Genomic DNA, 25,221 nt, shown 5'->3' with positions numbered 1-25,221 from the left:
TCAGTGTCAGCTGCCCTTCAGTTTTCACCGTGAAGTGCCCAAGGCTGGACTCAACAGCGCTGAGCCCCTATGATTGAGTAGTCTGGCGGTATTTGCTGTCTGCTTGACCGGTTTCTTCTCCTTCTTCAGTTCTCTGCCTGAAGGCAGACGTGACCTACAGAGTCATGACCTCCACCACGGGTTGGGGAAGGAGTCAGGTCCCGAAACCACCCTGGCCAAAACAGGGATCAAACCCCATGCTGCTCAAACCAATCTGATCCACGCTGGCCATTCAGCCAAGCCCCTCAAGGAGTCTGAGCTGCTGTGGCAACACACACTGTTGATTGCATGTTGTTGTCTGGAGCTCTGGATAGTGATGGTCGAGGATCCAACATTCTTTCCATCACATGGTTGACCAGGAATCTCTCCTGCTCTTACTGCCTGCATTTGGTGTGCGTTGGAAAGATTTATAAGTCGATACTCGACTTGTCTGACCGTGTTATGAACGCAACTTCCTTGGCCATCAAGTTCTGGAACGGGATTTGAACCCCAGCTTCCAGCTCAGAGGCAGAGTCGCTGCCCACTACACCACAGGTCCTCCATGGATGGGTTAACCTTGGATAATGAAGAAATGTCCCTGAAGTATCCTTCAGAAGAGGACAAAGTTGTCAAGGAAGGTGTAAAAAGCAAGGGTTTGTCCATTCACAAAATATGTCCTTCACTCCCAAGATATTGCCTCTGAGTGGCAAAAGCTTGATGAAGCACAAGGCAGATGTGGTGTGGATTATGCTGTTTGATACGCTGAACTGTGTAGTTTATGTGAAAGGCTTTGAGCTTGGCACCCGGTGTAGGCTATGTCAAGTAAATTGGCTGTGAAGGCCCCTGAAGTGCATTTAAGAATGAGATGCAATCTCACCTCCAAGGGGGAGCTTCACCCCAATGCAGCTTCTCAGTGCTACCGCAGACAGTGCAAAATGAACTCCAGGAAGTTTCTAGAAGCGCAGTTCCATCTTTAACCTGCTGCGTCTGCCTGAGAAAGTTAAGCTACATTTTTAAATCTTGCAATGTTAGTGCTGGCTGATTGCACAGTCAATGGCTTCCCACCGTTAAAAACTTTAACTAGCGTTCCAGGGCTGGATTTTATGTCCCCCTTGCCAGCAGGTTAGAAGGCTGGGGGGGGTGGCGGTGGGCTCGCAAAGTCCGCTTGGTGGCCGTCCGGCTTCCTACCTGCCTGTGCTCAACCTGTGTGGGGCATGGATGCTTCACCCATCTTGGGCCTATTCAACGTAGCAAATTAATGGGCACTTCAGGGCCTCATCCTTCTCCCACCGCTGGATGCCCAGCCCAAGAAGGTAGGCCAGCAGCTTTAGCTGCGCCGGCAGCTGTCGAGCAAGTGGGGTGGGGGGGGGGATCCTCCTTTGCCAGTCCCCTGTGCCCATCAGAGGCATTCCCCCCAAAGATCACACTTCCCCCCATCACCCTCCATCACCAGCCTCAAACCCAGCCCTCCAACCCCCACGCTGGGGCCCATCAACCTGACCCCTGTGAAATCTCCCCACTTAGCTCGGTGTCTGACTCCACCACCCGTCTCCGTTGGGGGTTTTTGGTGGCCCCAGCAATGGCCGCTGCTCCCACCCGGCACCGCTAGGGTCACGGAGCTGCTGGCCGTCTGATTGGCCGGCAGCCCTCTGAGGCGGGACTTCCTGTCCCTGAGTGGCAGAAATCCTGCTTCCAGCCTATTAATGGCCAAATGCCTGTTAAATGACTGCAGGGCAGCCATTCTTCTTCTGCGTGGGGTCTCCACTGATATTTTAGCTTGGTGTCCTGGTGGGGGAGTGGGGGGGTGGGGGTGGGGCGGGGGTGGGGTTGCGATTGGCGGGGACCACGGCACCCCATAAAATCCAGCCATTTATATAGCACCTTATCATTGCTCCAAGACGTAGCTCAGAATACTTTAGATAAAATGGATTGCTTTTAAAACGCGGTGACTGCTGTTATATTGATGAATCTATCTGCCATGCACAATAAAACTCTACAAGCAGCAATGCGATGGTTGACAAGTTCATTTTTTAACAGATATTGCTTGAGAGGGGCATCACAAGACAACCCTTGATCTTAGAGTAGTACCATAGTATTGTAAATAATCACCATAACACACACGTGCAGCTTCAGTTGACACTTGGTCTAAAGGACTGCATCACTGACCGTGCAGCACTCCGTGCAGTGGTCCCTGATGGAAAGAGCACATGTTTTGCAAATATTGCCTGAGGACGAGTTTGGGTTGGGGAGTGATTCTCTCCATTCCATTAACTATCCACACTCTCTGGGAAGAACCTTACCACCTTAGAAGGTTTTCAGGGACAAATGTGGATCCTGACGCCAATGGTCTATGAGCCCTGCCCACCAACACAATCTTCCAGGAGGAAGCCAATTAAGAGGTCACTTCCGGGAACCTTGTCCAATTAAGGATGGCGAGTGGGCTCCTGAGGCTTCAGGCCCAATCAGACAGCCCACGGCTTTAGAAGGCCGGCAGCCCCACTGGGAGTAAGGAGAGTGCAAGGGCGCCTCAACATGGAGATAGCCTCAGTGGCGTGTAACAAAATTACAAATGGTGAGGGCTGAAGCTGAAAGGCCCCTCAATGTGGAGGAGAAATCCCATCAGAGGAATAGCTTGGGCCAAGAGTGAGACTGTAACTGCCTGCAGCCCCATCTTTGGGGCATGGATCTCCTGAGTCTGATGACTCCCAGGACTGCCGCCGGAAGGCTGCCAAGGTGGAGAGCGACTAAGGGCAACACTCGTGGTAAGCTGCAACACACTGGGGTGCTTCTGGCGTAATTGGCCCCGTCTCCCTCGGTTAGCTCCTGATTGCTAATTATTGGCAAACCACCGCTGCCTGATGGGAAGCCAATTCCTTCGCTCACCTACTTCTGGCATGATCGCCCAGAGAGAGGAACGTATCGGCCAGCAGAGCCAACGTCATAATTTGTAAGTTTGTTCTCGGTCCTATCTTCAAAGCTACCTCCATGGGATCAGGAAGATTCTGCCCACTGTACCTGCCAAAGGCTTTAAGCTATCGTGGAAAGATGCCCAACATTCCCCGGTGAGAAGGAATGAGGTACCAGGGATAACAAACTGCCTTTTCCAACACTTTTGACCGAACTATAAAAAATTTTTTGAAGGGGAATTTCAAAAGGATCCATTTTACACCCCAGTACAGCATTGGAGTGTCAACTTGGTTTCTGAGTTTAAACTCATGTGGAGTTCACCAGGGGCAAGAAGATGACCATCTCAATCAAAGTGATGGGCGATGCAGGTGTTCCATTTCGTTGAAAGCCTAATAGGGTTTCATCATTTACCTTAATGCTGCTTTTCACGGGTTTTCCATAGCTCTTCCCCCCAAAGCCATGGTGACAAGGAGGGGTGAACCACCAGAGAAAATGCGTAGCCGGAGGAAGTGGGGATTATGAAGGATATTGCACCGGAGGGGGTGCAGAGGAGCTTCACCAGGATGTTGCCTAGGATGAAACATTTAAGTTATGAAGAGAGGTTAGATAGACTTGGGTTGTTTTCGTTGGAGCAGAGAAGACTGAGGGGCCACCTGATGGAGGTGTACAAGATTATGAGGGGCATGGACAGGTGGATATGGAGTAGATGTTCCCCTTAATTGAAGGGGAAGTCACAAGGGGGCATAAGTTCAAGGTGAGGGACAGGAGGTTTAGGGGGGATGTGAGGAAAACTTTTTTACCCAGAGGGTGGTGACGGTCTGGAATGCGTTGCCTGGGAGGGTGGTGGAGGCAGGTTGCCTCACATTCCTTAAAAAGTACCTGGATGAGCAAATGGCACGACATAACATTCAAGGCTATGGGCCAAGTGCTAGTAAATGGGATTATGTAGGTAGGCCAGGTGTTTCTCACATCAGTGCAGACTTGATGGGCCAAAGGGCCTCTTCTGCTCTGTGATTCTGTGTGATTCTGTGATAAGAAACTGTTAGAATTTGCCATTGCTGTTAAATGTAAGGGCTAAATCCCTTTTTGAATCTGGACCCAATTTTAACTCTGTGTAAAATGACTGGGGGGGTTTTCAGTGAGTTAAAATTGGGCCCAATATTTTCTTTGATCTAATTTTCTTTGGTACATTGAGCATACTTCAAGGAGAGGGACCTCAGTGTTCGCCCTGGAACATTATTTCCCCCAACCGCCTAGTCCAGGCACCAGTCTAAACACTCCCAGATAAAGAATGGTGCAGCAAGCTGCGGAGCCAAGTTCCCTTTACACCGACAAACAACATGGCTTAAGCTCAGCCAAGGAGTATCATCCCCAGATTGTGCCAGCAGAATGACCAGATAACCCAAGTCCAGTTTGCAGTAACTGCACTATACCGAATGATTTATGCTCAAATAAGCAGAACATAAGAACACAAGAAATAGGATGAGGCTATTTGACCCCTTGACAGTCAGTAAGAAGCCAGCTGATCTTCTGCAACAACTCCATCCTACCTTCATATCCCTTGATTCGCTTCGTACCCCAAAATCTATCCATTGCTGTCTTAAGAATTCTCATCGACAGAGACCCAGATTTCCACTCCCGGGTCAGGTGCGCAGACGGGAGAATTCCCGGCTCTACAAACCCCACCTTTAAAAACGGCCGCCCACAGGTCAGATTTTCATTCTGTGCTGTGGAGGGGGTTGCGGGCTACATGGGAAGACAGGCCCACCACCCCCCGGAATGAGTGCGGAGGCTGCCGGGTGTGGAGGTAGGCTGGGCGGAGGGCCTGCCTCAGTGCTGAAATAAATAAAGGAAAAAATAAAACAGAAAAACACTCCTACAGCCATCACCCCCCTCACCGCTAACATGTTCCCTATGCCCCATCCATGCCAACCTATGTTCCCTCATGCCCCTCACCCACTGCCATGGCCCCTCATACCTCTCACCCACTCCCATGGCTACCTCATCCCTCCATGCCAACCCAAGCCCCTCTACTCATCTCCCATGGCCTCTGGTACCCTCTATGCCTCCAACACTTCCATGGCTCTTTAAAGCCTCGATGCTAACTTAGTGCCAACTTATGCCCCTTCACCCACCGCCCTTTTGCCTTACTCACCTAGCATCCTTTGACAGTTCCTTGGCAGCTTTGACAGGTTGGCAGTTCTTTTACAGCTGGGCAGTTCTTTGACAGCTGGACAGTTCCATTGAGTTTATGTGTAAAAAGTACACAACCATATTCACTTTCAACAATCCAAAAGGGTGCCTTACCTCTCCCAAAGGCGTCCTGCGACCCTATCCAAAGGGGTACCTTACCTCTCCAGGTGGATACCCAGGTTATCCAAACAAATCCAAGTTCAGACTAGCTCTTGTCTGGTCAAATCTGCACAATTCAGGTTTCACACTCCTGACCCACCAAAATCCCACTTCAGTGGAAGTGACTGGTGATTTAAATGGTGCACATAAACTGTGCGTACACAAACCCCACCCCGATTCCAGTCCCACCCCGCGAAAATGGAACATGCTGTATTCGGGGGGGGCAGGAGTTGGGATTTTCAGCCACTTCCAAGATTGTTGAGCCTCCCTGTCATGGTGAAAATCTGGGCCTGATCAACCACAGTCTTTTGGAGCAGAGAATGTCAAAGGTCTGCAAGCCTCTGAGTGAAGAAATGTCGGCCCACCTTACCCTTAAATGGCTAATCCCTTATCCTGTGACAGTGACCCTAGATCCACACTCTCCAAACAGAGGAAGCAACCTGATCGTTTGTTTTCATGCTCCACTCCTGCCCTGCTTTGGACGGGCTGCCCTTAAATGCCACTGTGTACCTGGTCACAACAATAGGATGCTAAATAAAGCCAAAAACCTTCACAGAGGAGAGGGCAGGTAGTGTGTACTTGCTGCTGTTGAGTGATGACATGCCAAAGATGTCCTACTTTAATATAGCTCAACAGTAAAATGGCTAAACTATGTGAGAGTACAAGAGCGAGGTGATAGGTTTTTACTTTAATGAACTATCATTCCTGAGCCTCATATGCACAGCAGATTTTGGAGATGGGGGTGGTTGTTTTCTGATGAATTCTTTCGCTGGTTGAGTTGAGAATACAATGAAATATCCGGAAATTCTCAACCTTTTGAAAATTATCGGTGCAATGACCTAAATATTTAGGGATATAGTGTAAAAATGATAAAGATAATGCAAATACAGATAAGGAATAGTTGTAATGTTCCATATTGCCTCTCATCCTTCAACAGTAGCCCCTGCGGGTTCCTTACTTTACATGTTAACATGCGTCTGGCTGTCACCAATTACAAACAGAAGGACAAAATTAACTTTACGGTCTATGTTGCATTAACTACAATTGGTCTCGGGATCTCTGTCATATCCTGGTTACGTTGGATAAGGTTAAGGTGACACTTGCTCCCATCAAATAACCAGTGGGAAACAAAAACAAAAACAGAATTACCTGGAAAAACTCAGCAGGTCTGGCAGCATCGGCGGAGAAGAAAAGAGTTGACGATTCGAGTCCTCATGACCCTTCGACAGAAGGGTCATGAGGACTCGAAACGTCAACTCTTTTCTTCTCCGCCGATGCTGCCAGACCTGCTGAGTTTTTCCAGGTAATTCTGTTTTTGTTTTTGTTTTGGATTTCCAGCATCCGCAGTTTTTTTGTTTTTAAATAACCAGTGGGTACTTGTCAAAGCCTCAAGTTCTGAAAAAAATAAAACTTGCATTGATATGGAACCGTTCGCAACCTCAGTGGGGTCCAATAGCACTTAACAGCCAATTGGCACACAGAAATATCCCACAAACAGCAGTGAGGTAATGACCAGCTAACGTGTTTTTTTTCAGTGACGTTGGTCAGGTGTTGGCCAGGACACTGGGGACAACGCCCCTGCTCTTCGATTATTGCCATAGCATCTTTTACAACCACCTAGAAAAAGCATATGGGGCCTGAGTGAAATGTCTCACCTGAATGACGGCACCTCTGATGCTGCATTACTCCCTTAATGGGAGTGTTAGCCTAGATTTTGTTCACCATTCTCTAGTGTTGCACTCATGACCTTCAGACTCACAGGCGAAAAGATAGCAACCACCTGAACCAGGGCTGATCTATGACACTTGTGAGTGGCCGCTTGGAAATGTTACCCAAGGACTTTCATAAGAGCATAAGAAATAGAGACAGAAGTAGACCATTCGGCCCCTCAAGCCTGTTCCGCCATTCAATAAAATCATGGCTGATTTTCTTGTGTTTTGATTCTCACATTCCCATCTAACCCCAAAAACCTTTGATTCCCTTGTCCAGCAAGAATCTATCTACATCTGCCTTAAAAATATTCAATCACCCCGCTTCCACCTTAAAAATATTCAATCACCCCTCTTCCGCCACCTTCTGAGGCAGAGTTCCAAAGTCGCACAACCCTCTGTGGATTCAAGGCTTGAGAAAGTCACTTGCACTCCCTTTCCCCCAAGTTAGGGGGAGACAGTGGCATACTGGGAATGTCACTAGATGAGTAACCCAAAGGCCCAGGCTAATACTCTGGGGAGATGGATACAAATCCCACCACGGTAGATAGTGGAACTTGCTTCAAATAATAAAATCTAGAATTGAAAACTAGTCTTAGTGCTGGTGGCCAAGAAATTATCACTGGTTGTTTATAAAAGCCCATCTGATTCACTCTAGGAAGAAAATCTGCCTCCCTTACATGATCTGGTCTACATGTCACTCCAGATACAGTAACATAATTGACTCTTAACTGCGCTCTGAAATGGCCTAGCAAGCCCTTCAGTTCAAGGGCAATTAGGGCTCACCACCACCTTTTCTAATGCAATTAGGGATGGGCATTATTTCTCCCTGCTGCCTAGTCCAGGCATCAGTCTAAACACTCCCAGATAAAGAATGGTGCAGCAAGCTGCGGAGCCAAGTTCCCTTTACACCGGCAAACAACATGGCTTAAGCTCAGCCAAGGAGTATCATCCCCAGATTGTGCCAGCAGAATGACCAGATAGCCCAAGTCCAGTTTGCAGTAACTGCACTATACTGAATGATTTATGCTCAAATAAGCAGAACATAAGAACACAAGAAATAGCAGGAGACCATTTGACCCCTTGACATTCTGTAAAAAGCCAGCTGATCTTCTGCAACAACTCCAGTTTCCCATCCTACCCTCATATCCCTTGATTCGCTTCGTACCCCAAAATCTATCCATTGCTGTCTTAAGAATTCTCATCGACGGAGACCCAGATTTCCACTCCCGGGTCAGGTGTGCCGATGGGACAATTCCCGGCTCTACAAACCCCACCTTTAAAAACGGCCGCCCACAGGTCAGATTTTCATTCTGTGCCATGGAGGGGGTTGCGGGCTACATGGGAAGACAGGCCCACCGCCCCCCGGAATGAGTGCGGAGGCTGCCGGGTGTGGAGGTAGGCTGGGCGGAGGGCCTGCCTCAGTGCTGAAATAAATAAAGGAAAAAATAAAACAGAAAAACACTCCTACAGCCATCACCCCCCTCACCGCTAACATGTTCCCTATGCCCCACCCATGCCAACCTATGTTCCCTCATGCCCCTCACCCACTGCCATGGCCCGTCATACCTCTCACCCACTCCCATAGCCCCTCATCCCCCCCATGCCAACCCAAGCCCCTCTACTCATCTCCCATGGCCTCTCATACCGTTTATGCCTCCCATATCCCCATGACCTTTTAAAGCCTCTATGCTAACTTAGTGCTAACTCATGCCCCCTCACCCACTACCCTTTTACCTTACCCCCCATGCCAACTCACCTAGTATCTTTTGACAGTTCCTTGACAGCTTTGACAGGTTGGCAGCTCTTTTACAGCTGGGCAGTTCTTTGACAGCTGGACAGTTCCACTGAGTTTATGTGTAAAAAGTGCACAACCATATTCACTTTCAACAATCCAAAAGGGTGCCTTACCTCTCCCAAAAGCAACCCTATCCAAAGGGGTACCTTACCTCTCCAAGGGGATACCCAGGTTATCCAAACAAATCCAAATTCAGACTAGCTCTTATCTGGTCAAATCTGCACAATTCGGGTTTCACACTTCTGACCTACCAAAATCCCACTTCAGTGGAAGTGGCTGGTGATTTAAATGGTGCACATAAACTGTGCGTACACAAACCCCACCCCGATTCCAGTCCCACCCCTGCAAAAATGGAACATGCTGAGCAGAATTTTCCCATCGGCCATTTGAGGGTGGGGCCTGCTCGTCAACACGAAAATGATGTGGGATGATGTCAGGAGGAACCTCCGATGTCATCCCGCGCCATTTAAATATTCAGGAAGGCGGTGGGAGGTGGGGGGGGAACAGCACGATCAGCTGTCTGCCCACTGACCTGTCAATGACCAACTGAGGCCATTAACAGGCTAGTTAAATCAATTAAAAGCCCTGCCCGTCCAACCTTAAGGTTAGCGGACAGGCCAGGAGCCCTGGTGGGCAATAGAAAAAACATGAAATCTCATCCACCGGCGTGATGAGGGTCCATGTCGGTTTTAAAAAACTTTAATAAAGTTTTTGTGATATTTATTAACATGTCCCATCTCGTGTGACATTGTCACATGAGGGGGGGTCATGTTAATGATTTTTATTATTTTTCTATTTTTAAAAAGTTTCAAAAACTTTCAGCGCTCTCCCTGAGGCAGCACTTAACCTCAGGGAGATGTGCGCACTCTCGCATTTGGGGAATCCATCCCCCCCCCCCTTGCCCACACAAGAAGCGGTTCCCGTCGGGAGTCATGCCGGGTGGGACCTTAATTGGCCCTCCCACTTAAAATGGCGCCGGGGCCCGTTTCGGCGGCCAAGTTCAGCTGCCCGCCCGTCAAGGGCAAAACTCTGCCCGCTGTGTTCGGGGGGCAGGACTTGGAATTTTCAACCACTTCTGGGATTGTTGCGCCTCCCAGTCATTATTAGGGCTCACCACCACCCTTTCAAAGGCAATTAGGGACAGGCAACAAATGCTGACCTTTCCAATGATGCCCTGAACAGAATAAATGAAAAAAAGACCTCAGCCTGTCCCCCCACCCCCCACAAATCCCAGCCCCAGATATACTGTTTTATTAACAAAAAGTTTTAAAGAGTAATCGTGAAAGGAACTTTTTAATTTCAATCTGCTATCAAAAGGAATGGGAGTTATTCTGAAACAAGCTATAGTTACTATAGAAATAAATCACAAAAAAGCTCTGTTCAGAGCCTGGGATCCTTTGGGTTTTCTCAGTCACAATTGCAGCCTCTCTGAACTTCCATTTTGCATGCTCCTCCACTGCAGTAATCTCCCTGTTCATCTTTTGTCCAAGTCCTGTGTTATTGTCTAAGGTATAAAAGCAGATGGATGGCGCCAATTTAATATAAATGGGATATTTCGCTAAGCTTTTGATGTTCTTGAAGTGCAATGCGGAAGACTTCTATTGCATAATGATGAGCAAGTTTGAAACCTGAGTACAAATTGGTGAGGATGTTCTGGTGGATGTGATGATTTATGATTTCACACAATAAAATATGAAGGACTCCAGTTAGTCCTTTGCCTAGACATGAAAGGAGTGTTCTGTCCTCAATGACTGCTTTAATAGGCTATCTTTTATAGAACTGGATTGTACAGGTATAGCAGCCGATGTGCATTAAAACCAATCTCTGATGATGTGGAGATTGATATCAAGAGATCTGGCTGGCAATCTTTCAATCATTTTATATCTAGCAGCATGGTAGGTCCTTCTATGACCAGGCATCATAATATTACATAGTGGCAAGTCCTAAAGGCAGACTGATGGAAATATTATGTGAGCAATTTGCTGGATTATACTGCAAAACTATGTTTAAATAATCCATACTGGAGCCCTTGCTCCCAGCGACAGGGTCCGAGAAGATAGCTGCTGTCTGATTTGTGACCCTTTTTCTCACTATCTTGTCCTATCTAATGTGCTATAGACATTGCTGTACCTCTCATTCCTCCTGAGCTCCACACAGTCGTCCTCCATGTTGATCTCTGCTTCCTCACTATGTCACAATCAAAATTCAGTGCTCTGTCTTTCCCATTATTTATCCAGCATCCCAAAATTGTTCACCATCTTTACTCCCCCTACCCTCTCGGGACCCATAGCTTTCCACAAGCTACTTCCTTCATATGATCTTTTCTCCTCTTGACTGCTGCGCTTGTCTCCATAACAACAGGAGCTGCACTTCAAGAGTCATCCATTGGTTGCAAAATGTCGGATCTTCTTTTAGAGTCTTGCTGGGTACAGTCCTGACTCTGCCAAAGCGTCTGAGTGTCTGACATGTACAATATGGCTGCTCCATCAATATCTCACGACATAATAGCTAGGGGGGCCTTATAGCAACCCCTTATCTGAACCTGATATTTTTTTTGCATGTGTGCTTATTCAATACCAATGAGCACAGACTGAGAAAATATTTGGTGAAATGAGACCAAATCCGAAATGTTAGCCAGCTTTATTTCACAGAAAATTAACACAGTTATGATGGAGTACAAAACAAAAACAGAATTACCTGGAAAAACTCAGCAGGTCTGGCAGCATCGGCGGAGAAGAAAAGAGTTGACGTTTCGAGTCCTCATGACGCCGATGCTGCCAGACCTGCTGAGTTTTTCCAGGTAATTCTGTTTTTGTTTTGGATTTCCAGCATCCGCAGTTTTTTTGTTTTTATCTATGATGAAGTACACTTTGTTCAATCGTTATCATTTGTCTTCACATAATGATACAAAATAATGAATGCATTACGTTTTTCCACATCAATCTCAGCTCACTTAAACAAAATAGCTGCTAAGTAACTTACTGTTAAACTTGTGAGCCCAGCTAATGTTTGAAAACACAGTTTTCAATTTAAAATCCGACTGACATTTCTGTCTTTGCTCAGCCATGAGTCACTTGGTAACGTGCCTGGTTCTGAATCAGAAGATTGTGGATTCAGGTGCAACTCCAGAACTTGGCCGCAAAAATCAAGGCTAAGACCCATGCAGCACAAAGGGAGTGCCGCATTGTTGGAGGTGCGGCCTTTCAGATGAGATGTTAAACCGAGGCCCTGTCTGTGCTCTCAGGTGGATGTAAAAGATCCCATGACTGTTTTGAAGAAGAACAAGTGGGGGGTGGGAGGGCTGGTGTTTTATCCCCAGTGCCCCTGGCCATTGTGTATCCCTCAATCAACATCACAAAGACAGATTATCTGGTCATTATCACATTGCTGCTTGTGGGAGCTTGCTGTTCGTAAATAGGCTACCACATTTCCTAGATTACAGCAGTGATTACATTTCAAAATCACTTTATTGGCTGTAAAGTGCTTTTCGACATCCAGTGGTTGTGAAAGGCACTAGATAACTGTAAGTCTTTCTTTATTGCTGGACACGAATGACTGCCTGTATCCCTGGACAGAATGTTCCCAGGCTTGGGATAGGGCATGGGGAGCTGGGAAATGGGGTGGTGGGGGGACCCTCGCTGCGATGGCTCCTGGGCGCATTGCCGCTACCGGGGAGTTTTGCCAGGGTTAGGCTGGAAAGTGAATCGATTGCCCACTGTATGCAGGCGGGAAGCCCATTAACATTACAAAAGCTGGAAATGAAGTTACATATCAGATGGCGCATCTAACATTTTAAGGTGCTAATCCTAGGATTAACAGCATCGGGTTAGCAACATAAAATGGCAGAATTGACTTTAGCTGCTCAAAATGGCTGATAACTTGAATTATTGCCAATGTAGTTATAAAACAAAAGAACCCTTCAGACGGTGAGAAATTGGAATGCAGCCACAATGGACATCTGTACCTAGAGTCGGCCTGAACGCAAAATCGCTTTACATAAGCAAAAATTCCAAAAAAAACATAGCCTAGTTCGAGACAATTAAGGCTTGAAACTAAATTACTTTTGGAAGGTAGCCAACCAGCCAGCCATTACAAAACACCCCATTGCACAGGTTAGAAAGAAAACATTTAGGCTTCCCTAATTCTTAAATTGATAAGATGTATTCATGAAATAGACAATGAAAGCTTGTTTCGTTTCCTCAGTCACTGTCTTTAAAAATACACACATTAGGTCAGTCAGCCATCTTTGGAACGTAAATGTTCAGGTCTCTCTTTTGAGAATTCCCCTGGGTTGAGACAGGGATACACCAAAATTCAATATAACCAAGTGGAAATCATGAGTAAACATCTTTCTTAATTGGTGCTGTTTGTTTGAGTTATCCAACACTATTTGCTGATAAGGTGGATTTGTAAATTTCATGTATTTAACACTACATTATTGATATGTTACGCTCAACTTTAGTTATCATTTATAACTTCATTTATAAGCTATAACTTATAATGGGCTTCAATAAAATGTATATGTTTTGAAGCATATAGAACGTGTAGTCTGAAATTGTTATCTCCAGAATCCACATAAATACACTACCCTGGAAGTCTTGGTAAGATTTCTAAGAGCTGATATTGGTAAACTTTCAAAAATTTTGGCCTACTAAGACATGTCTCAATGTATGTCCCATCCTGAGATAAATTTGTGGGCTTTGAGACTCCTAGAGGAGAGGACTTGTATTTGAAGACCCAGTCTAAGACTAAGTTCCTTTAATGCTTAAAATCTCTTTTAGTTGAGACTTTAAGCTAGCAATAAGTTCAAAGGAATTGGCTTACCTTACCAGGGGGTAAAGATAGTAGAGTCATTAACAAAGCAAAACTGTCACTGTCATTGTTCACCTGTCTCTTGCCACAGGCAGGGAACATGTCAGCCACTGACCCAATGCCCTAATCTCCAAATTTAAACCTTTAAACCTGTTTCCGTGGGTCTGGCAAGATTCCACCCAGTGTGCTTTTAAATGAAAGTCAAATATGGGGAAATTCTCTCATTAATTACTTAAGCTTTTTCACAAAAATATCCCATTCATAAATAATGGAATGAAGGACTCCCTATGAGAATCCTTTTATCACATAAGTTGTATCAACCTATAGTTCTCCACAGGTTCACCTGCACAAAATAAAACTATCCCTAATTCTTTTACTGAAGTCATTTAACTTGGAGACCTGTGGGGATCAGGAAAAATGTCCCACTGAGGTTGAGGAAGAATCACATTTAGGAGTGGAACAAAGAAGGAACGTTTTACTCTCCATCTAACCATGCTATACCTGTCCAGGGAGTGATGGCTGGTGACACTGTGTGGTCGAAATGGGAAAGGTTCCGTGTAGCTATGCTGGCATACCTTAAGGAGCCCAGTGAATCAGAAAAGGGCAAACAATTTGACATAATTACTGTGCGAGAGCAGGATGTGTTCTAAGGCAGCAAACCCAAGCTCCTGTGGAAATCCGATCGGGAAAAAAATAATATAACGAAACCTGTGATCATGTTTGGCAACAACTCCCTTTGAGTCCCACTCTGATTATCTCCCATTTTAAGCCAAGGCTGTTGGTGCAGAGCAGAGGCTGTGCTCCACACCCCAGCACCAGGGGAAGGAAATGCAGAGTGGAGAGTCACAGCTAAGACTCTCTGGGTTCTTGACAGCCAGGGAACATTGAAAGAAGCCCAGGAGGAAGAATACCTTGCACTCATCCCTACTGGAAGTACCTCATCAAATGGATGAGGAGGAGGGAGTTGGTTGCAAAATCGTACATTGTTGGGAGTTATGGGGCGGGGTGGATTCCTTTTTGACTGTTAATATGGACTGGAGTTGGAAGGACTATTGATACACTTTTTAGGTTGTCACTAGAGGTAGGTTGCCACTCTAGATCGGCCAGAGCTTCTCTATTTCGGAGGTTTGTCAGCCTATGGTTCCTACCACCTCCCCATCTCCCCATTAAAGCAAAATAATAGGTGACTGACTGGGCCTGAAAATGCCAAAGGTCAGCCCTGGACTTTAAGGCAGGTCACTTTGCAAAGTATTTTATTAGTCAAAGTGATGCTGGATTATTCTTAAAGGGACTTCACAAAAACAAGCCTTTGTTTGAAGAAAAAGTACTGACTGTTTTATGATAATACTTTCTAAAGTGAACAATCCTGCTCATTGCCCCTTAGTTCAAACCTTGGAGATCAAACAAACCTTAGAAAGTCTAACCTGTCGCCATTTGATTGAAGTAAGTAAAACAATTCCTGGTTACCCAGTGATGTTTGGCATACTGAATGTGAGAAATTTGAAGGAAAGCACTGTACTTTAAATTAAACAGCTGAAGTTTCATCTTTGAATTTCTCAAAAAGAAAATTAATTTTAAATTGCGCTTTGGTTTCATGAACACACACACATGCACACACACACACACACACACCTAGCCTCGAATTGTTACATATGGATGGTGATTTTCATTAATTTCAGATAAAAATAGCCTGCTTGTAATCTTGGTACCACAACCTATTCAATCATTCAGTTTGCTAATGGGCTTCTAAAACTACCAAGAGCAGATTTCGCATGAACGATATTGGAGTTTTAAAGAGTTGCAGTTAATACATGTCTAGAATCTTCACACCAAAAGTTAAGTGGATTAATAGCGAAAATATTGTGCTGAAAATAAAAAAAAATGTCATATAAGTGTTGTATTCAGATCAATAAATCTGTACAATAGCAGTGAATAAAGAATGCTTTGGTTTATCGAAATTGTAAACTGTGGCAAATGGCAGGAATTTGGTTCATTGCAATTTTAGAAGGTGGAGGTGAATGTGAAGTAGTTTGTGCAAGATATCTGAAATAAATATGATAAATGCAGGAACACTACCTCATCCGTCTCCTGGGCTTTTGGTCTGAACATTAACTTTATTAACTTGGAGCCTTAGCTATATTCTTCATTTTGTTCACTGCAGGGCTGGACCTGAGAACCTGCAGGGAGTGGATAACATTTTCTTATTAGGTTCTTCACTGGGACAAAACCTTAGATGAAGGGAGCAGGATTTGTGTGTGTGTGTGTGTGTGTGTGTGTGTTTGTGTGTGTCCAAGGTGTTAATCTATTCCAGATCTTCTTTCAACTGATGAACCAATTGTGCATTTCTAGCATCTTCTGCTACTTTTTCTTAGATCTCTTCTTGCCTGATGAAATGAAATCTGGCTCTCTGTCCACCCCACAGTTAACTTCCTTCTAATATTTGAAGAGCAAGTTTCAATCCTCTCCCTTTTTGTTTCCAACCTGACTAAGGAACCGACTGAAATTTCAGTTTAAAGATGTTACGAAGGATTATACCAGAAATATTAAACTTTTTTTTACACATGCTGACAAACTTGCTATCTCTACGCTGTATGTTTGCCTTCATTTCATCCTTTCCACCATGTGCAGTTTGTTTTTATTTATCTGGTAAGGAAATTATTTGGCCAAAAGATTTTTAGATAATGGGACTGAAGGGGAAACTGGTTTGACCCAAGAGAGTTCAATAAGAGTAAAGGTCAAATGTATGGCCCACTGGAATTCAATAATACAGAATCATTGTATAATATAACACAGAAGGAGGCCATTCAATCCATTGTGCCTGTGCTGGCTCTTTGATAGAGTTTTCCAATTAATCCCACTCCCTTTTTCTTTCCCCTTAGCCATGTGAAGCTTTTGTCTTCAAGTATTTGTCCAAATTTATTTATATCTTACTATTGAATCTGCATCCACCACCCTTCCAGGCAGTGTATCCCAGATCACAACTCGCTGTGTGTATAAACAAACAAATCCTCATGTCACCTCTGGTTCTTTTGTCAATCACTGTAAATCTGCATCTTCATATTACTGACCCTTCTGCCACTTGAAACAGTTTCTCTTTATTTACTCTATCAAAACCCCTTTGTGATTCTGAATACTTCTATCAAATCACCTTTTAAACTTTTCTGCTCTAAGGAGAATAATAAAGTCTTCACACTTCCTTGGAGAATAGTGTGGAACATTGGACAGATTCACAGACTAATTAGACCACAACGTGAACATTGCTTCCATGGCCATCAAGTCCTGGGGTTGGATTTGAACCTGGAGCCTCCTGGCTTAGAATCAGGAGTACTACCAACTGAGCCACAAGATCTCCAAACTATCACCATCCAGGACAATCCTGGTTGATTGGCACCCCATCCATCATTTTAAGCACCCACTCCCTCCACCACAGATGCACAGTGGCAGCAGTGTGTACCATATACAAGATGCGCTGCATCAGCTTGCCAAGGCTCCTTCAACAGCACCTTCCAAACCTGCAATCTTGACCACCTAGAAGTGCAAGGGCAGCAGATGCATGGGAACACCACCACCTACAAGTTCCCCTCCAACCCACACACCAGCTTGACTTGGAACTATATCACCATCCTTCGCTGTCACTGGGTCAAACTCATGGAGCTCCCTTCCAAACAGCATTGTGAGTGTGCCTACACCATATGGACTGCAGATTTTCAAGAGGGCAGCTCACCACCACCTTCTCAAGGGCAATTAGGGTTGGGAAATAAATGCTGACCTAGCCAACGATAGCCACATCCCGTGAACAAATAAATAAAGAAACATTAAATAACTGCAGCTCCTCCGGTCTCTCCACATAACTGAAGTCCCTCGTCCCTGATAACAGTCTCGTAAATTGCTTCTGCGCTCTGACCAAGGCCTTGACATCCTTCCTGTAGTGTGGCCCCTGAACTGAACGCAATGATAGAACATGGTGAGGCGGCTTTGGAAATTTTTGAAAGATGTAGCAAGATGTTTTTTATACGTCAGCTATTTTCTGGGTGAATAGCGCAATTCCTCTGGTTTTCGGTCTGTGAGTGTTGGTATCAAGCATTTCCAGGTTAGATAGAGCACAGTAAGCCTCACAGAGTTTATCTGGGTTAAAAGCAAAATGCTGCGGATGCTGGAAATCTGAAATAAAAACAGAAAATGGCGGAAAAGCTCAGCAGGTCTGGCAGCATCTGTGGAGAGAGAAACAGAATTAACCTTTTGAGTCCATATGTCTCTTCTTCAGAGCTAAAGAGAAGTAGAAATGTGATGTGATGGATTTTATACTGTTTAAGAGCAGGTGGAGCAGGTGGAGCAAGGTAGAAGTCAGGGATAGATGACAGCTAAGAAGAGATTGACAAAGTACGATTTGGTTGCTCATTCAAAATTCAGGGAAGGACCCCCAGGGTAAATATTTCCATTTGCCACGTTGGCACTCAGGTGGTTTAGGTGCCAAAGTGTGAAGTATCATAACAGCAGAGTTACTCTGTGAGCCAACACCCACTCTTACCTGAGTACAGGTTACCTCACTTTATTATCAAAATGACCATTGCAGCAAGCAGAGAGATAAGAGATTGCACTCCTGCTAATTCGTCCCAACGTTAAGCCCGAGCCTTGTCAGTATGACATCACCCAATCCTCCAATTTAACTGAAGGTTGGGGGTAGTAGCTCATCAGCATTAACAGTGCTAACTACAAAGGTACTGGGAGCAGAGAGTGGTATCACCTGAGAGCAAGGATAACACACAAACCACATGACCACTGGAGAGGTGGCACAGTCCATATTTTTAACAGGTGCTTGTTATTTTTGTTTTACTGTTTCCTTTTGGCTGAAGCTGTAGGTCATTTCTTTGCCACTTTTATACTCCGTATATTAGAGTTGGTGTGCTGTGACTCAGTGCTGTGCAAAGCTTCTAGCGGAACTATAGTAAATGGATCAATGTGCATTATTTGTCAGGATATTTTTTGCAGTTTTCTTCTTTTTGTCCCTGAAGGTTAAGTCTTGTTTACAAACTCTTGCCGGGGCACAGTTCCTTATATACGAGAAGCCCCTCTGGACCTGATCTAAATGTCAGTCCTTCCTCTGAGTCTGAATGGTGAGTATCGATGGAATCTTTTATCATGGCAGGCGTCAGAGCCAAATGGGATGCTGCTACCATCCTTATAGGCGATGGCTCAGCTTTTGAAGTTGAAGGGCCTTCTCCATGTTGGTAGAGAACTGTGACAACAATGAAAGAACCTAAAGTAGGAATCTGATTTTAAATGATATTTATTGTCATGATTTTCAATTCATCAGGGAGGACCTTTTTTACATCGTCCCAGTGCCTAGTGATTTATGGAGAAGCACTCAGAGTACTTTGTGCAAATACAGAAAACATGTACACCTGTCTGACTAATTGTTTAGTTGCCTTCCTCAGGAGTTTCTCATTATAATCATTTTTACCCTCAGTTTAGTGAGTTTTTTTTTAATTGTTTTTATTTGAACACAATGACAGAATGTGGTGAGGCAGTTTTGGACATTTTTGAAGGATGTAGCAAGGTGTTTTTTATGTATAAGCTATTCTATGGGTGAATAGGGCAGTTTCTCTGGTTTTTGGTCTGTGTAGTGTTGGTCTGTAGAGCTGCAAGTTACAGCTTTGAAAAAACACACGGAGAACAAAACCACGGCTTACTAACCGTTAACTGAATGGGAATTGGAACAGATTCCAAGCACAGAATTCCAGCAGGCCATTCCCGTTCACTCCCGCATTTGACCAGCAGTGCTCCAAGCATGTGTTGATCCAACCATAACATTTCTTGGCAAACTCGAGGCATGTTTATCTAGATGCATACTGTACTCTGCACATGTTTCTGAAAGCTTTTAGTATTAATGTGAGGGCAGCTCCCTAGAGGAAAATACACACAGTATAAGTGGGTGGATGATTATTGCAGCCCACATCCAAACTGCGGAGAATAAAATTTGGAATTGGTTGGCAGGTTGGTGCTATTTGTATGTTTACTTGTGGGTTTTGTATGGTGCAGTGTTCTTTCAGCTAATCATCTGAAATGTCATGTGAGGGGCGGCATGATTTAACACTGAATGTAATTGTTCCTGGCATTTACAGTGACAAGTTTTGTGGCTGTCTTTGGAAATTCTGCACTCTGAGGACAGAGGGTGCTGTTGCCATATGTTTTGCAGAGATCAGCAGGACCGAGAGTAGGTTTTCTGTTTAGAGACGGGCCTAAAGGTGAACCTAGAGGATACATCTGCCAGTGACATCTTTTATTTTGGAAGCTAGAAGTTGGATTTGAAAACAGTCAGCCAATAAACTTACACTCTTTAATTTACCCAATCAAATTCCAACCAAAGGAGTAAAAAGAAAACCTAGAGATTTAGACAGTTTTAAGGCTGTCACACTGATTTTTGTTGGTTTTAGAGAGCTGAGTTGCTGAAGATTATTGTGGTACTGTGATGTTCCTGAACAGCTGGAATCTGTTAAAATGCATGTTGTGGAGATTACAGCCTTACTAAACTGGTTAGAAAGATAACTGGAACGCATTAAGATCTTGATTTAACACTAAATATTTTGTTTGTCATATAGCTCATGCTATCCTTCGCATAACATATCCTACTAATTTTTCTGTGGAAATAAGTTTAAGGAATTCAAAAGAAGCCCCCTTTTCTCCTCTCCGCCACCCACCATCCAGCCCCCAACTCCCAAACTATCCAAATTTCTATCAGATTTCCCTCACTAACACACATAGCTCAACACAGTCACAAAATTGCTCTGTAGATGATAGCAGAGTTTGAGTGTCGGTCAAGAGCAGGATTATAGAAAACAAATGGCTCCTGCAGGGACACAAGAATTTTAAGCACAGGAAAGCTATTTGCCTGTTTAGGCCCAGTTGAGATGCCAATTATTTGATGCATTTCTGTGTGAAGTTGATAGTGAGATGTTTGGCCAGCAATGAGTTCATGCTGAATAATTTGGGGAGGGTGTATCTTCCATTATGATTACTGTGAGCCAAAGACCAGAACAGATGGGAGGAAAGTAACAAAATCAAATCTCGTTAAATACAAAATATCAGCACTGGGCTTTCAGAAACTTGCTGAATAGCTCATTCAAAAAAAGGCTGGATTGTCTAGCCGAAGAATGTACGTGTGGAGTTTCAGACATAGATGTGCAAAGTAACACTCTTAACTAGAAAAAGCACATAATATATGTAATTTGGAACTGAACTGAGCATAAACAATGTTGTGTGGAGCATAACTTCTCCTTTGGAGCAAAGATCAAAGGCAACCAATCTGAGATCTTTAATGTGGAAGTTTTGCTTGAATCACTTTCGAGAAGCAGCTAGGGAGAAGCTTTGGGGAATCTTTTCAAAGGAGGTGAAATGGGTTGAGTGTCTGCTAGCTCAGATTCAATTTTTTTGAAGAAGAAATAATGAACCAAATGCTCATTTATAATTCCTTGTTGTCCTAAGTTCTTTTATACATATCCTTATAATTCCTGCCAATGAGCTGCAAAGTATTTTACCATAAACCTTTTGGTGCTGACTTCCTGGTTGTTGTATATTGCACTAAGTAAGACTAATACATGCTCAACTGCAGGCAGCCATTATTGAACCAACTTTATTTACACCTCCCCAACAAAGAGGGCAGCAGAGAGGACAATAAAGCAAAATGCGCAGATAATGCAATATACTACACTGGTCTTTTGTGTGAACATCATCACACATCAATGGCATGGTGTATGTTTGTACTGGCAATGTTACCACAAGGAATTGGTAGAAACCTTGGAGCAATTTCAGTGTAATCAGAACCAATCGTGCAAGTGAGAAAACCCATTGATTTTCTAACGGAAGCTTTGAGTGGAGACAATGCTTTGTGTTGTTAGTGAAACCATTCTCACATGGCCATGACCTAGAGACCTGCAATCAGAAAAACATTATATAACTGGTCGATTACCACTGCTGTATGAGGCTTGTTGACTTTTATGAATGTAGGAGCAGTCTATAAATATTGTACAGTTATCAATGTCAACAGATTACATTCTGAATACTCTGCGGGTAGCATTCATTCCTCTTCTCACCCCCGACCCTGTTTATAATATTTTTCCTTACTATTATTACATTTTTCCTTAAAATGTACAAGCTCCTTTAGCCTCTCAGTTGGGGTCCAATCAAGGCTGAGGCAGAGGAGACTTCTCTGTGGTTTTAAAGGTTTAATGTGAAATTGGATTCTTGCAAAGCTTGGCGCCACAGCACATAGTTTGTACTGAAGTGGCAATCTCACTCAAAGTCCTCTGGAATAGCTGATGTGGAAAATGGAAATATGTCATTCTGGAGCAGTAGGTATTCTTTTAAAGTTTGGGTTGAGGCATATTGTTGAAGTCAAGGATAAATTGTTTTACTGTGCACCTACCTGACTTGGGAATACCTAAAGATGCCACTGAGCGCTGAAAGCAAGAAGTGTTCTAATTCTCAACACTAAACCTCCCCCACATTGATGAAATTTTTTCAATTGTCTCCACCTGTTATGGATTGCAGTTCTGAGCTGAGCAAATTAAGTCAACAGATTGATTCCCCTTCACATTTTTTCAGACAGTATCCTGTTCAGAACTCCAGGAACTGAAGCTGCCAAAATCAAACTAGTCTTTGAGCCACGTATCTGAGTTTGCAACATTCACCATAACTGTAAGCATGTTTAAAAATCAGTGAGTCTTTGGCCTTGTTGACTCAATCGACCTCTCCAATACTCACTTCAGGCTACATCAGAAGGTGTGAAAACTAGATCCACCCTGGATCTACACCCTGGTCCACTCCTCCATCACCCCCTTCTCCTCAACCCTCTCCCACGGCACCTTCCCATGCAACCGCAGAAGATGCAACACCTGCCCCTTCACTTCCTCTCTCCTCACCGTCCAAGGGCCCAAACACTCCTTTCAAGTGAAGCAGTTTTTCACTTGCACTTCCCTCAACTTAGTCCACTGCATTTGTTGCTCCCAATGCGGCTTCCTCTACATTGGAGAGACCAAACGCAGACTGGGTGACCGCTTTGCAGAACACCTTCGGTCTGTCCGCAAGCATGACCCAGACTTCCTTGTCACTTGCCATTTCAACACTCCACCCTGCTCTCTTGCCCACATGTTGGACCTTGGCTTGTTGCATTGTTCCAGTGAAGCTCAACACAAACTGGAGGAACAGCACCTCATCTTCCGACTAGGCACTTTACAGCCTTCTGGACTGAATATTGAGTTCAACAATTTTAGATCTTGAACTCTCTACTCCATCCCCACCCCTTTTCTGTTTATTCCCCCTCCTTTTTGTTTTTTCCAATAATTTATATGGATTTTTTTTTCCCACCTATTTCCATTATTTTTAAATGTATTTTCACCCATTGTTTATCTCTACCTTTTAGTATTTCCCCACCCCCACAAGAGCTATCTGTACCTTGTCTGTCCTGCCTTCTACTCTTAATTAGCACATTTCTTTAGATAATATCACCACCTTCAACAATTCTTTGTTCTTTTGTCTGTGACATCTTTTGGTTATCTCCACCTATTACTGGCTGCTTGTCCCAACAACACCCCACCCCCCCCCCCACCACCCCCTTAAACCAGCTTATATTTCACCCCTTTCCTATTTTTACTTAGTTCTGTTGAAGGGTCATGAGGACTCGAAACGTCAACTGTGCTCTTCTCCACTGATGCTGCCAGGCCTGCTGAGTTTTTCCAGGTATTTCTGTTTCTGTTTTTGTTTTGGATTTCCAGCATTCGCAGTTTTTTGCTTTTATCTCTGAAAACTAGATCTGCTGCTTTACTCTTAGGTTAGCTTCCCTGTGCCATGCTACCATGCCCATTCTGGCAATAAGACTGCTTTCTTCCTCCTTCACAATCTTGCAAGCTCTTCCCCTTACTTCTCCCCAACTGTTGCAAAAACCTCAATCCATGCCTTTATCACCTCAAAACTTAACTTCCCTTGCCCTCTACCAGTCAGTATTTTCATCTCTACATGAACAACCCTGCATTTGCAGCACTCCCTCACCCACAGCCAGTTAATTTTGAGGATTCCAGCCTCTGTGATCTCCTGCAACATAATGTCCCAGCCCACGTGACCATTGAAACCTAATTAGTTAAATAAATCACAGTAAAGATGGCAGGGTAGGTGATGTGTTGCAGCTGTAAGTATGTGGGTACTGGCAGACTGCAGTGAAATCCCAGCAATCACATCCACAGTAAGTGCCTGCGGTTCAAGGACACAAGAGTTAGCAAGGGTTGAAAAGCTTGAATCTGAGCTTTGGATGTTGTGCTGCATTTGGGAGGAGGAGAGTTACCTGGAAACATTATTCCAGGAGGAAGCCATACCCCTTAGGCTAGTTACTTCAAACTTGGTCCATAGTCCAGAACAGGAGGGTGTGACTGTGAGTGATTCAGGTAAGGGGGACCCAGAGGATAGTTATGGAGGAGCCTCAGGCCCTGCAATTGTCCAACAAGGTTGAGGTTCCTACGCTTATGCAGAGGAGATTGGGACTGCAGGATGGGTAAGCAAACTGATCACAGCACCGTGGTGCAGGGAGTCATTCAAGTTGGGAGAGTATAATAATAAATTAATTTGTAGAAGGAGACATTACAATTGGGATATGGTTCTCTGCAGCCAAGAATAAGGTATCGAAGGCTGAGTTTTCTGCTCGATGCCACAGTTAAAGACATCTCCTCTGGGCTGGGGAGGAACTTGGAGTGGATGGGGAAGGATCCAGTTGTCATGGTGCAAGTCACTACCAATGACATATGTAGGACTAAGAAAGAGGTTCTGTTGAGGAAGTATGAGCAGCTAGGGACTAAATTGGAAAGCAGAACCACATAGGGAATGATCTCTGGATTACTATCTGAACCTCGAGCAAATTGGCAAAGGTCATAGAGTTGCATGCATGCCTCAAAGATTGGTGCAGGAGGAATGGATTTCAATTTATGGGGCACTGGTCCCAGTATTGGGGAAAGCGGGAGCTGTACTATTGGGATGGTCTTCATCTGCCCTGTGCTGGGACCAGTGTACTGGTGAGTCATTTGACTAGTATGGTAGAGAGGGACTTAAACTAAATAGTGAGGGTGAGGGTTCATGTGCACGGAGATTTAGAAAGTGAAAGAAAAAGGATAAGGTAGTAGTGCAGGGTATTGAAGTAGGTAATGCTAACCAGAGTGTGACAGGAATGGACAGAGCGTACAAACATAAGAGGGCACCAGCAAATATGGTCAGAGTAGGGAAACATGGCGAGTGGGAGGAAGGTTTGGATGAAGGGAGATTTAAAAATCCAAATATAATAGTTGAGGCAATAGGAAAGTATATTGATGTGGGTAAAGACAAGCTGATTGTAACAGGAAGAGACAGAGGCAAAAGTAATAATTGCTGGATTACCATCTGAACCATGAGCAAATGGGCAAAGAACAAATAAGATCAGAGAGTTGAATGTGTGGCTCAAAGATTGGTGTGGGAGAAATGAGTACTAATTCATGAGACACTGGCACCAATACTGGGGATAGAGGGAGCTGTATTGTTGGGATGGTTATCACCTGAACTGAGCGAGTGCATCAGGGAATAAGGTCCATGCAGGGAATAGTAGTAAAAACT

Source organism: Carcharodon carcharias, chromosome 13 (genome assembly GCF_017639515.1).
Source record: "Carcharodon carcharias isolate sCarCar2 chromosome 13, sCarCar2.pri, whole genome shotgun sequence".
Classification (NCBI taxonomy): Eukaryota; Metazoa; Chordata; class Chondrichthyes; order Lamniformes; family Lamnidae; genus Carcharodon; species Carcharodon carcharias.
Note: the sequence above shows the minus strand (reverse complement) of the source record.